The sequence below is a fragment of the Podarcis bocagei genome (genome assembly GCF_964188305.1).
Source record: "Podarcis bocagei genome assembly, chromosome: 7".
Taxonomy (NCBI): Eukaryota; Metazoa; Chordata; class Lepidosauria; order Squamata; family Lacertidae; genus Podarcis; species Podarcis bocagei.
The window spans coordinates 9,394,891-9,409,828 of NC_138132.1; the positions used below are offsets into that span (position 1 = coordinate 9,394,891).

The 14,938-nt window shown below is 46.9% G+C and overlaps 1 long non-coding RNA gene across 1 annotated transcript in view; it reads right to left on the reverse strand.

The window, feature by feature from the left end:
• The window catches only part of LOC308590683, a 122,079-nt gene that overhangs the window by 99,791 nt on the left and 7,350 nt on the right, over nt 1-14,938 (reverse strand). The gene's annotated exons all lie outside the window — the stretch shown is intronic.

Below are 14,938 nucleotides of genomic sequence, written 5' to 3' on the forward strand. Positions count from 1 at the left end.
CCGGAGCAGCCAACTCTCTTTCAAATCACCTCACAATCTCTAACAAAAGGGGTCAGTCCCCAGCCTGGGTTCCTCCAGATCATGGGTAGGTAAACTAAGGCCCAGGGGCCGGATCCGGCCCAACAGCCTTCTAAATCCAAGCCTCATCCTATTCTCTTTTTTAAAAAAATTATAGGCCACCAAGGGCAACTCCCATTCTATCATAAAAACATAATGGGTTTTTTAAAAGACTATTAATCTCAAGGTTATGGATTCGAGTCCCACGTTGAGCAAAAAGATTCCTGCATTGTGCTAGATGCCTTGCAACTATGATTTTATGTGTACAGTGGTACCTCGGGTTAAGTACTTAATTCATTCTGGAGGTCCGTTCTTAACCTGAAACTGTTCTTAACCTGAAGCACCACTTTAGCTAATGGGGCCTCTCGCTGCCGCCGCTATTTCTGGGTTAGCGGAGTATGCAACCTGAAGCGTATGTAACCCGAGGTACCACTGTATATTAGTCAGAGCCTCTTGGATAGGATCATGCCTGCTGGATAGCTTTAGCGTACTTGGGAATCAAAAAGTTTTGTGTCTCTTTTTTGTAGGGAATCCATACTTTTCTGTGCAATCAGCAATTCCCATTTTCTGTGTTCTGTGACGCCGGCAGCAGTGCCAGCAGCAATTATGAAGAAGGCCGGCTGAAATGAATAACGGAGACTAATGTCACCACCAGCAGAGCTATATTTTGTCAACGCAGCTCTCTTTTTCTTTAAAAAAAGGCCATTCCAGAAAAATGAGGGTGCAGCTTTCTCCATCCGGGTTCCCTGTACACGAGCTTCCAATTTCGGCTTGGGTGTGCGATGCCCCAGCTTTCCAGAAAGTCTTCCTGTCGTCCGGACTCTGTAACCGACCCCAGTCCGCACTTGCCATTTGTTATTTTTGCTTATCTAATTTAGCAAATGCCCCAATCCTCTTAAGGCCGCTGCTCTCGCCCTCCCTCCCTCCCCCACCCTCCCACTGCGCAGATTGGTAACTGAATTAGAAGGGATTATGGGACCCACTAAGGATGACAAATTGGTTCTTCGATGCTGGGTGACAGCTGCCCAGGGTGGCGCTGCCAGCTGAGTCGCCCTGGGTAACCTCCTTTAATTAAGCAGGACTTGGGACCGTGCGCTGAGGGGAAGGCGGGGCTTAAAACAGGAAAGGTAGTTGGAGGACCACAGGGACAACTGAAGCGGCCCCTTGGCCTAAATGCTCCTATTGCAAAGTAGGGCGGAAGCAGCTGCGCAGACGTCGCGGTTTCTCATAACCCTCGTGCAAACCATTTCCGGTGAAAATCATGTTTTGAGTTGATATCTTTGGAGTTATTTTTATGATGGGCTTCTATAGCATCAGCACACGAGGTGCTTTACTGAGGAGCATCAGCCAAAATTACAGGTCTCTGCCCCGAGGAAAATACAGTGAAAAAGCTGGTGCAGATGTTGGTATTGTACTGGTGGCTTCTTGCTCCCATAAACATCTATTCATAATAATAATAATAATTTTATGCCCCGCCTAGCAGGACTCAAGGCGGCTTACAGATAAAAATAAGAACCACGGGAAACATACAATCATTAAAAACAAACAGTAATAGAATTTTAAACTCTACACGCATATAAAATCTTGAGTGGTAGTATGATATCTGCAGACTCTGAGACGATCCTAATAATAACGCTAATAATTACCATGTGACCTTTCATGATTCCCTCACTTGACATGCGAAGAGAATTGCTTTCTTTAAAAACAAAATAGTTGAAAAGATCTGTAGCAATTATGCTGTGATCTCAGTCACTGCATGTTGCCGTTTTAAAGTGTGCACCTAGATTATTTTTCCTAACTGTCTTAATGAGCCTGCAGTTAGCCCTGTTGGGTTTGCATGTCACGGAAGAACAGAGTTTCTCTGTCCCTTATTCGCACATGCAAACCAGGACGATGCTGGAATCAAGGAACAATAAGACTCCAGACGAGGGCAGCTTCTTTTTTACAAAGCAAGAAATTGGGGTGGGGGAACAGGGGGAGAGAAATGCAGCAATTGTCTCAATCTTAAAATGGAATCATAGAATCATAGAATCATAGAGTTGGAAGAGACCACAAGGGCCATCGAGTCCAACCCCCTGCCAAGCAGGAAAGAGGAGACCACAAACCTAAGCCCACTTAGATGGGAGCAAGCTCTGTGGAATTCAAGCAGCTATTACATTATTATTATTTGAAAATTCATCAAGGCGGCTTGCAGCATGTAAAACACAAAGAGTTCAGTCCACAAATATATATATATATATATATATATATATATATATATATATATATATATATATGTAAGATAATTTAAAATGTCAGCCGATCGTGGTTGGTTAAAAAGAAGATATTGTGAAGGCCTGACTGCACACTGCAGTTTCCAGATGACGTTTGGACTCTTAATCAATTAAGGTCACACAGGTTCTGTCCAGGTTTCAGGTTATACCTAGGGATCGGGGTGGGATTACACAATGCCAGATTCCCCATTTTTTAAAATTTGAAATCTAGTATTTCTTTAGATCTGTCTGAGTGGTCCAGTATGCCAAAGCAGAGAACAGCACATACCCTTTTTAATCTCAAACTGTTTACTTTCCAATTGCACCCAATAACCTGGCCCTTTAAGAGCAGCCAGACAGAGAGAAATTTGGCTCTTCTTAATCATTTTTCCATTCTTGTTTCTGCTTGTCCCCTGACCTCAGATGGCCAAATCCAAAGGGGTGCGGGGAGGCGTCCACAGCTTCAGTCATTATAGCTGAGCAAAGCAAATTGTTTTGTGGAACACAACTGTTCGGCGTTTTCTGTTTGTGAAAAACCTCCCTCTCAAAGATTGAGATGACAAATTGGCATGCAAAATTGCAATACAATTAATTCAAACACAACCCTGACCTTCCCCTGCACTTGTTTTTTAAGCAGAGGTATGTGTGGCAGGAAAGATATAAAAGATAATCTCTCTGTGTATGGCTGATATTGACATTTCAAGCTGTACATTTGCAGCATCAATCTCCGCCTGAAATTCAAAAAGGCGCAGCCTTTAAAAACATTGCTCTTTACCATTAACAGATTGAAAGTGCTATTGAGTTTATTCACATTCCTACATACAAGGCTGGACCTATCAAAATTCCCTCTTCCAATCTACTTTGAAAACTCAGGTGGCCTTGTCGGGTCACGGTTTCCTCACCCAGAGGAAAAGATTCGTTGGTGAAATGTCTGCGCTGCCAGGCTGCTGTTAAATGCAGAGGAGCAGGGGCAGAAGAAATGTTGGCAACCTAAAAACAAACGAAATCACTGGATGAATTCCCACAGAAACAGTAGCACAGGTGGGAGAAAAGACGAAGTCCTTCTACCTGGCTAGGACAGGTACAAAAGCCCCCTTTCTCACACCTGGAAAACCCTTGTGAGCTGAGCTGAACAGGAGAGAAGACTTATTGTTGTAGTCAAAAGATCTATGCAATCGCATCTCTTGCCAGATTGCCAGCCCAATAAATCCTACCGCAAAATACTGAGCGCGCTGCCAACACACTCCCTGTTTCCAGGAAACAAAAGGGGCCAGGTCACATGTGCACTTACATCACGGCGGGGATTACAGCCCTAATGGATTTGAAATGTTCTAGGGCAGATTTAACGGTTAAAGGAAATAGATTCCCCAGCCCCCCTATACCAATTAATATACATTAAACTAGCTGAAATAAATGTGCCTTTTGCCAAATGGGAGGAAAACAAAACAACACCACACACACACATACTGAACTATTCTGTAAGAAGTACCGGTAGGTTGATTTCCAAATTGAGAGGTCTGGGGGCTCCCTGGATCAAATGAATGCCGTTCCCTGTAAAATATTCCAAAACCCGTTTTATTTCTTTGTTATTTCTTTATTGTTTTTATAGCCCACCTTTTCATCCAAGGAACTCAAGGGGGCCTACATAGTTTCCTCGCTCCTCATTTAATCCCCAGAACACCCCTGCGAGGTAGGCCCAGCAGCAAGCTTCACAACTGAGTGGGGTTCAGATCTGCAGGGCCCCACCATGCAATTGAAGCCCACCCAACACACAATCAAAGCACATGACTTCCCCCAAATAATCCTGGGAATTGTAGTTTGTTCCTGTGAATTGTAGCTCCATGAGGGGAGAAGTCCTAGCTGGTGGCAGGACCAGGAGTTTGCATCCAGTGAGAGTCTTAGGAAGAAGTGAGCGTTCAAATGAAGCTTTTAATTATTATTATTATTATTATTATTATTATTATTATTATTATTATTAATTTATACCCTGCCCATCTGGCTGGGCTTCCCCAGCCACTCTGGGCAGCTTCCAAAAGAATATTAAAATACTGTGATACATCAAACATTAAAAGCTTCCCTAAACAGGGCTGCCTTCAGATGTCTTCTAAAAGTCTGGTAGTTGTTGTTCTCTTTGACATCTGGTGGGAGGGCGTTTCACAGGGAGGGCGCCACTACTAAGAAGGCCCTCTGCCTGGTTCCCTGTATCTTCACTTCTCGCAATGAGGGAACTGCCAGAAGGCCCTCGGCGCTGGACCTCAGCGTCCGGGCAGAATGATGGGGGTGGAGACGCTCCTTCAGGTATACCGGACCGAGGCCGTTTAGGGCTTTAAAGGTCAGCACCAACAACACTTTGAATTGTGCTGGGAAACGTACTGGGAGCCAGTGTAGGTCTTTCAAGACCAGTGTTATATAGTCTCGGCGGCCGCCCCCAGTCACCAGTCTAGCTGCCGCGTTCTGGATTAGTTGTAGTTTCCGGGTCACCTTCAAAGGTAGCCCCACATAGAGCGCATTGTAGTAGTCCAGGCGGGAGATAACCAGAGCATGCACCACTCTGGCAAGGCATGCATTAAAGCCCCTTCCTAGTGGTACTTTTATTATGAGTATTTTCTGCAGCATTTTCCCGATAGGGTAAAATCTCAGGCACAATGTATTAACTCCGCTTTGTAGTAATACTTTGTGCATGGTCGTTAATTTCCATGGGTCTACTCTGAGCAAGACCGGCATGGGACACGAGAGCCGTGAGAACAAAAGCACAGCTTAAAATCAAGAAAACAGCAGCGCGAAAGCAAAGGTTTCAGGGAATACAAATAAAATGGGGCTCAGTCTTATTGGTCAGGGAGAGCCTGGGTAAATAAGAGATGTATTTTCAGGATTTCTGAAGTAATGGATGGTTGCTGCTTTCCACGTGGCAGAGGGAAGGGCCAGAAAGTCAGAGGCAGTACATTCTTCTGAATACAGTGGTACCTCAGTTCCAGTTACAGATAGGTAGCCGTGTTGGTCTGCCATAGTCAAAATAAAAAAAATCCTTCCAGTAGCACCTCGGGTTACATACGCTTCAGGTTACATACGCTTCAGGTTACAGACTCTGCTAACCCAGAAATATTACCTTTGCTTTGCTTCAGGATGAGAACTTTGCTTCAGGGTGAGAACAGAAATCGTGTGGCGGCGGTACAGCAGCAGCGGGAGGCCCCATTAGCTAAAGTGGTGCTTCAGGTTAAGAACAGTTTCAGGTTAAGAACGGACCTACGGAACGAATTAAATACCTAACCCGAGGTACCACAGTACAGGTTTCCCACAGACATCTGATTGGCCACTATGCGAACAAGATGCTGGAAGAGATGGGGCCGTTGAGCTGGTCCAGGAGGTTCTTCTGATGCGATGCTCTTGAAGCCTCTTCAGCCATTCTGGAGAGGACCTCGTTTCCAGAACCCTCACCATCTTTGTTAAGGTTGACAGCTCAGGAGTATCCCAGATCCAGAGATTTCAGGGCCCAGACCTGAGACCTAGGGGATGCAATGGAGGCAGCCCCTGGAGACGGAGGTTAATTGGGAGAGAACAGCAGAGGAGGGCAGGATCCCCACTTCATCCTGATCAGGGGTGCCAACTTGAATAAAATATTGGGTGGGCCAAGGTAAGCCCTGGCCTGCAGAACTGATCACAAAACATGGCTCACGCACATCATTTGAATGGCAAGGCCCATAAACTGGGGGGGGGGGGCTGCCCCCTCAAATATTTTATGGAGAGGGACCTTCTATGACCCCGTGTCTATGCTATAATTTGAAGCCAGCTTGTGCCCAGCTGAAACTTTCAAGCTACATGCACAGTCTTTTCAAATTATTAATTACAGTATTATCAATCAATCTTTATTACGGTCCAGAGACCCAACAAATCGTTACAAAGCAATGCACATTTCAAACAGCCTACCTCCAGGTTAAACAAGCATTTTGTTCAGACTTAAAGATAGGGATCATTGGTTCTTGCAACCACCGATAAAAACTTCACCACTGCTAATGTTCTAGCTTTTGTCCGGTCTTCCAATAGGAACTTGACATAGTGAGCCTCTGATTTTCCCAAGAAAGGTACCAGCAAGGGTAATATCAGTTCAGCCCTGGCTTCCTCATATTTCGTACAGTGCAGCAAAATATGTTTTATAGAATCAATGTCTTGAGCACACAACCAAAGTCTGTCCTGGTAGGAAACTCCTCTCAGCCTGCCATCCAACACTGCAGAAGGAAAGACGTTTAGTCTGGCTTTGGAGAATAACCTTCGATAATTTGGTACTGTCAGGTTTTTAATGTAAGGCGTTAACTTAAAGACATGCCTATATTGTACTCATACTGCCAGCGGACTACAGACTGCTTGTGTATTATTATTATTATTATTATTATTATTATTATTATTATTATTATTATTATTATTATTATTATTACAAACATCACCATCGTTACTGGCACCCTCACAAGTCCTCCATCTGCCCCAAGAAGGGGCCAGGCAAAAAAAAAAGTGGTGCTATTAGATTGATTTTTTTAAAAGAACTCACACGCAACCACAAGTCAGGTTCCCTCACAACAGACCACAACTTGCACACACTTGAGGAAGGCTCTTTGTCCACCAGATTCTGATTTATTTCTGGGAAGCGGGGAATCTCCGCTTGCCCAGACTAAGGCGGCCTGGGGCCAGGAAGAGATGGGCTTTGCCTCCAGTTTCCAAGCAAGAATCCTCTGGAAAAACAATCTCTCAAAGGACCTGTTGATGGCATTTTACTGTGGAGAGTGTATTACCGTATTTTGCGCCCCATAAGACGCTCCGGCCCATAAGACGCACCTAGTTTTTTGGGGGGGAAATAAAGGGAAAAAATTATTTCCCCCCCAGGCGCGGGGCTGGGGCAGCCCGAGCTTCCCCCGACCCCAGCCCCCAAACAGGCAGCTCTCTGCAAGCCGTGGGAGCCCAGCGGTGGTTCCCGCTGCTTGAGGAGAGATCCGCGAAGCCTGCACGTGCTGGGATCAGCGCTTGCAGGCTTCGGGATGCCTGCAACTCTCCCCAAGCAGTGGGAACGTTCCCGCTGCTTGGGGAGAGATCCGCGAAGCCTGCACGTGCTGGGATCAGCGCGGGCAGGCTTCGGGATGCCTGCAACTCTCCCCAAGCAGTGGGAACGTTCCCGCTGCTTGGGGAGAGATCCGCGAAGCCTGCGCGTGCTGGGATCAGCGCGCGCAGGCTTCGGGATGCCTGCAACTCTCCCCAAGCAGTGGGAACGTTCCCGCTGCTTGGGGAGAGATCCGCGAAGCCTGCACGTGCTGGGATCAGCGCTTGCAGGCTTCGGGATGCCTGCAACTCTCCCCAAGCAGTGGGAACGTTCCCGCTGCTTGGGGAGAGATCCGCGAAGCCTGCACGTGCTGGGATCAGCGCTTGCAGGCTTCGGGATGCCTGCAACTCTCCCCAAGCAGTGGGAACGTTCCCGCTGCTTGGGGAGAGATCCGCGAAGCCTGCACGTGCTGGGATCAGCGCTTGCAGGCTTCGGGATGCCGGCAACTCTCCCCAAGCAGTGGGAACGTTCCCGCTGCTTGGGGAGAGATCCGCGAAGCCTGCACGTGCTGGGATCAGCGCGCGCAGGCTTCGGGATGCCGGCAACTCTCCCCAAGCAGTGGGAACGTTCCCGCTGCTTGGGGAGAGATCCGCGAAGCCTGCACGTGCTGGGATCAGCGCGCGCAGGCTTCGGGATGCCTGCAACTCTCCCCAAGCAGTGGGAACGTTCCCGCTGCTTGGGGAGAGATCCGCGAAGCCTGCACGTGCTGGGATCAGCGCTTGCAGGCTTCGGGATGCCGGCAACTCTCCCCAAGCAGTGGGAACGTTCCCGCTGCTTGAGGAGAGGTCCGCGAAGCCTGGAGAGCGAGAGGGGTCGGTGCGCACCTACCGCTCTCGCTCTCCAGGCTTCAGCGAAAGCCTGCATTCGCCCCATAAGACGCACCCACATTTCCCCTTCATTTTTGGAGGGGAAAAAGTGTGTCTTATAGGGCGAAAAATACGGTAACTTATGGTCTGTGTGTGTGGTTTGGGAGCTGCACGGTCAGGGGAAAAACAATGCTGTCCAGGGTTGTAAAAACTGCGGAGAGAATAATTGGGTGCACTCTTCCCACCTTGGATCAAATCTATGCTTCCAGGTGCCATAAGAAAGCTACAGAGATAGTGCAGGATAGTGCGCACCCCGGAAATTATCTCTTTCAGCTTCTGCCTTCTAGAAGAAGGTACAGGGTTATAAAGACTAGGACTAGCCCCCTGAGAAACAGTGTCTATCCAAATGCGATTTTGGTTTTAAACGCAGTGTAAGGTAGTCTCTATGGGAGTATATTGTATTCAATTATGGGGTATCAGAGTTTTTAGGGAGTCAGCCAGGCTGGGATAGCAGGCTTGTTGGTTTTTGAATGTCTGATGTAGATTTTTTTTTCAATTTCGTTGTTCTGTATGGGACAATGACAATAAAGATTATCGTATCGTAAAAGGTGGGTTCTACAGCTTGTCGCTGGCAGAAAGGTTTCGAAGGAAGATGGGGGAGATTGGGTTGGTAAGGGGTGGGGGAGTGGGTCAGAAAATTTAATCTGCAAACCTGTCAGCAGGTTTTAAAGCAGAAAAGTAGACAGGCAGATTGGATGTTAATCTGCCTTGATCCCCCAGAGACAGATGGGCGGAGGAGACGCCCGCAGAGGAGGAAGACCTTGCAAAGGTGAAGCCAGGAGGCGAACAGAACCGTCTGGCAGAGCCGGGGAGAGGAAGGCGAAGGAGAAAAGAGGGAGATGCTGGGGGGGGGGGGCAGCCAGGGGAGCGGATGTGGGGAAACAAGGTTAAGCTTGGTTTACTTTTTTTCTCTCCCCCTAATGAACTGGATAAGTCGGGTAAGGGAAGTGCAGGCTGCAGCCGGGCGAGACCCACACAAGTGGGGCTGCCTTTGTAGCAGGCCTGCCACCCTCCCTGGAAGAAACAAACCTCACCCCCATCAATGGCGGGAGTCTCAACTCCGATCGGTTAATGAACAGATTTAATATGCATGAGAATCAAAAACATACGGAGGAAATCATCTTCTCACAATCTAGGATTCGAGGGCCTGTGCTGAGGTTATGAGGAAATCCCTCCCCTTATATTATCAGACAAGCGCCATGGCCTCCGTTCTGTTTGCGGAACCCATTAAAGACCTTCAATTTTCCCCCAAAACAATCCAAGACTTTCGATATACCAAACAGTTTCATTTATAAAATTGTTTTGCACGTGTATTTATCTTTTATCGTTGATGTTTTGCTGTTGAGGTGTTTTCGCAGGAAGCAATTCACAGCTGGAAGTAAATAATTGGAACTGCGGGGAGCTCATAAGGTTGTATCCATTGTTCGCCCTACTTGGATCAGGCCCATTTTAAGTAATGGACACTGCTAACTTAGGTCTACTAATTTCAATGGGTCTATAACTTTTCTTTGGGTAAGCCCTCTAGACCATAGGTAGGCCAGATCCGGCAATTGCTTTCTAAATCTGGCCCGCAGATGGTCCGGGAATCAGCATGTTTTTACATGAGTAGAATGTGTCTTTTTATTTAAAATGCATCTCTGGGTTTTTTGTGGGGCATAGGAATTCGTTCATCCCGCCCCAAAAAAAATATAGTCCGGCCTCCCACTAGGTCTGAGGGACAGTGGACTGGCCCCCTGCTGAAAAAGTTTGCTAACCCCTGGTGTAGACCCATTGAAATTAATGAGCCTAAAATAGTCTTGTACCACGGTGGCTTTCAGTGGGTCAATTCTGGAGGTAATTAGTTTGTAGCCATCTATTCTACTCAGGGTGGAATTCTTGTAATGAACCAAATTAGTCATGACTATTAACTTCATTGTATACATGATTACAACTTTTCCCCTGAATGTTTATAAAGACTTTTCAGCATTGATGCATCATCTATTTTCAAGGGTTGGGAGTTGGGGTTGGCCTTCCTTGCAATTTTTATATTGGTTTCCCACTGATACTGTATTCAGCAAATATGTAAGGTGGGGTTTGCCATCTTGAGTCTGTGTAAGTAAATTAATAATAATAAAAAGTACGGTGTTTGGCAAAGATTGTGTTAACTTTTTAGTTGAGCAAACAGTTTTTGATCGATTAATCCCTGAATCAACGTAACATCGAAATACTAATTACAGTGGTACCTCTGGTTACGTACTTAATTCATTCCGGAGGTGTGTTCTTAACCTGAAACTGTTCTTAACCTGAGGTACCACTTTAGTTAATGGGGCCTCCTGCTGCCAGAGCACAAGTTCTGTTCTCATCCTGAAGCAAAGTTCTTAACCCAAGGTACTATTTCTGGGTTAGCGGAGTCTGTAACCTGAAGCGTCTGTAACCTGAAGCGTATGTAACCTGAGGTACCACTGTAATAGCTAGGATAAGTACTCTGTAGAATCAGAAACCTCCAGTTGCAGTTTCATAATTACCTAGGGTTTCACACACACTGAAAAAATACTGCCAGTTTGCACTTGGCGCCTTAAGGTAAAAAAAAACATAAGAGTCTTTTACCTGGATGAGGCCCAAGGCCCATCATTCAGTGTAGACTGTATTGAGATAGGTTAGCTGTGAAAAACAGATACAGGGTGGATGTTGTCCTGCAAATTTTCATTCCAATAATTAATAAAGATCATTTTTCAATAAATCCTGTGGATTTTGCTGAGCTGGGGCATAGTAAGTCTGTTCCGTAAGTAAGGCAATTTCCCCCAAAAGATTAAACACAGAATTATAGTAATATTGTGCATCTTGCAGTTAAGAGAGTTCTGGGGCTGATAACAAGCTTGGTAACAGCTCTCCGCAATTGCTCTCCCGGCCCATCAGTGGAACAGAATGCTATTTATTTCATTTATTTATTACTTTCACATCTCATCCTTTCTCCAGTGAACTCAAGCTGGCATAGATGGTTCTCCATCTCCTCGCCGCTACAACCCTGTGAAGTAGCTTAGGCTGAGAGGAAGACTGGCCCAAGGTCACCCAGTGAGATTTGTGGCCCACTGGGAACCCCCGTCTTCCAGGTCCTGCTGCGACACTAACCACTACACCACATTGCCTTATCAGACCTCTGGGTCCATCCAGGTCTGTACTGCCCACGCTGACTGGCAATGGCTCTGTCCAGTGTTTCAGACAGACCGTCTCAGCCCTACCTGCAGATGCCGGGGATTTGAACCTGGGACCTTCTGTGTGGAAAGCAGGTGCTCTTAGCTGCTGAGCTAAGCCCTTGTTTAAGCTGTGGCACGGAGCTCTTTTTAAAATTCCCAGTAAGATGCACTTGGAAGTAGAAGCTCTCCATTGTCTGTACTGGGCTGCCTTGGCACCATCAGGCCAGGACTTTAGGGCATGCGTCCTAAGGGAGCCCCTTAGCAAAATAAGCAGGAGGCCTCCAACGTTGTCTGGCGGCACCATGGCTGGGCTGAAAATATAATAATAATAATAATAATAATAATAATAATAATAATAATAATAATAATAATACAGTGGTACCTCTGGTTGCAAATGGGATCCGTTCCTGAGGCCCGTTCGCAACGTGAAAAGCCCGTAACCTGAAGCGCAATATCTTTGCAGGTGCGTGGCACAATTTAGCACTACTGCGCATGCGCAAACGGCGAAACCCGGAAGTAACCCTTTCCGGTACTTCCGGGTCACCGCGAGACGCAACCTGAAAAAATGTAACATGAAGCAAACGTAACATGAGGTATGACAGTAGTAATAAATTTATACCCCGCCCATCTGGCTGGGTTTCCCCAGCCACTCTGGGTGGCTCCCAACAAAATATTAAAAACACAATAAAATGTCAAACATTAAGAACTTCCCTAAACAGGGCTGCCTTCAGATGTCTTCTAAAAGTCAGATAGTTGTTTATTTCCTTGACATCTGATGGGAGGGTGTTTCACAGAGCGGGCACCACTACCGAGAAGGCCCTCTGCCTGGTTCCCTGTAACTTGGCTTCTCGCAGTGATGGAACTGCCAGAAGGCCCTTGGCACTGGACCTCAGTGTCTGGGCTGAACAATGGAGGTGGAGACGCTCCTTCAGGTATACTGGGCCTTTGAGGCCGTTTAGGGCTTTAAAGGTCAGCACCAACACTTTGAATTGTGTTCGGAAACGTACTGGGAACCAATGTACGCCTTTCAGGACTGGTGTTATATGGTTCTGGTGGCCACTCCCAGTCACCAGTCCAGTGGCTGCATTCTGGATTAGTTGTAGTTTCTGGGTCACCTTCAAAGGTAGCCCCACATAGAGCGCACTGCAGTAGTCCAAGTGGGACTAAAACAACGACAATACACAGAGGTGTGGTTGTCTTCCCATTGACAGGTACACCTGTCTTCATGCACAACTGAGTTAAATTTCTAAGTTGCCGAGAAAGCCACAGAACAACTGGAGCATTATAACTGACTCAAAATGTGGGGGTTTGTTGTTGTTTTGTGCAGTGGGGGGGGGGAGTCAAAGGGGCCGGAGGGGGGAGGAAAGACCTGGAGATTGTTCTCAGGTATGCACAGAGACACACAGTGGCTCTCTTGAGCCCGCTGGCTGGCAGAGGTGCCCAAACGTGGTTTCCAGCCATGCTGTGATCCAGCATTTCCCAACCTGGTGCCCACACCTTTCAACATTTCTCTGGTGAAAATCGGGACTTCCTATAATAATAGTAATAATAATAATAATAGTAACAACAACAACAACAACAATAATAATATTCTGCCCATCTGAATAGTTGCCCCAGCCACTCTAGGCGGCTTCCAACATATATAAAAAACATAATAAAACATGGGGAAAAACTTCCCTGTGCAGGGCTGCCTTCTAAAGGTTGTACTGTATAGTGACTTATCTTTTTTAAAAAATAAATAAATTTGATTTTCCAAAATTTTAAACAAACAAACAAGCAAACAAACAAACATCATAACTGAACTTGGTCCAATCTTAGTAACATTGTTAAATGACTTCCTCAAATTCCCTTGACTGAATTTCATTATATATCATTGTAACGGTTTTCCAAAATAAAATCTCATTAAATTTACTTAGTCCTCTTGATATCTTTGTTTTTTTTCATCCTAACTTTAAACATGTTGTTCTATAACTTCACATATATAAATCCTTAGCGTATCTATTTCTTTGCAGTATAGTGACTTATCTCCTTGGCTCCGGGGTAGGATAACTCCATACCCTCCAAGTCTTATCGGATGAAAACAGGGACGTCCTCAGGAAAAGCAGGGCATTCTGGGATCAAATCAGAAACCGGAACAGTTTCTGTAAATCAGGGACTGTCCATGCAAAATAGGGACACTTGTAGAGTCTGGGCGCCCTCGTAAGAAGAGGCCTGTTGTTATCAGAACAAAGGGTACCCCTCTAATTCAGGGTCCTGTTCTCACAGCAGGGGCGGACTTTGGGCTTTCCAATTTCAGTGGCACCCTGGGCCACATGACGCCAGCCTTCAGCGCCCCTCCCTGCCTCTCGCCTCCCATTCTACAACATTGTAACCTTCAACACCTCCCTTTCCATGGAGGCACAGGTTGCAGCCACAGCAAAGGTGGCATTTTTCCATCTCCGTCGTATTAAGCAGTTGGTCCCTTACCTTTCTCGTCCTGATCTGGCCACAGTGATCCATGCAATGGTCACCTCCAGGCTTGATTACTGTAACTCGCTCTATGTGGGGCTGCCCTTGAGACTGACCCAGAAACTCCAGCGGGTGCAGAATGCTGCAGCAAGGCTCCTTACGGGGTCCTTGCCGCGGGATCACATTCACCCAGTGCTATACCAGCTCCACTGGCTCCTGGTGGAGTACAGGGTCAGGTTTAAGGTGCTGGTTTTGACCTTTAAAGCCCTATGCGGCCTAGGACCCAAGTACCCATGGGACCGCCTGTTCTGGTATGCCCCGCGGAGGACCTTAAGGTCCACAAATGACAACACCTTGGAGGTCCCAAGTCGCAAGGTGGTTAGATTGGTCTCAACTAGGGCCAGGGCCTTTTCAGTACTGGCCCCGACTTGGCGGAACGCTCTGTCACAAGAGACCAGGGCCCTGCGGGACCTGACATCTTTCCACCGGGCCTGCAAGACAGAGCTGTTCCACCTGGCCTTTGGTTTGGACTCAGTCTGACCCTTATGTTTCCCTCCCCTTATGGTTTTGATCTATGGGCTACTTTTAAAATGAGGCTGCATTTTAAATTGCATTTTAACCTGTATTTTAAATTGGTCCCCCCCCCCATTATGTTTTGACTGTAATTGTACTGGTGTTAGCCGGCCTGAGCCCTGCTCTGGCTGGGGATGGCGGGGTATAAATAAAATTTATTATTATTATGGTGGTGGCTCCCTCTAGGGCTCTGCGCCTGGTGTGGGCGACCCAGTTGTGCTTCCCTCAGTCCGCCTCTGCTCCAAATGTGCCAGCCAGGTGCCCCCCATGGAAAACCAATGAGCAGGACCAGATGGCGACAGCAGCAACTCTTCCCAGTCGCGATTCCCAGTACAGTAACTGGCATTTCAGAAGCACTGCAGCCTCGGACAAGCAAGAGGAGGAAACATGTAGCCACTGCGCCATTACGCTTTAATGCGCCGTCTGCGTTGGTGACCTTTTGAGTTTGCAGAACCCAGTCTCTGCCCCGCGAAGCTTACAATTTAA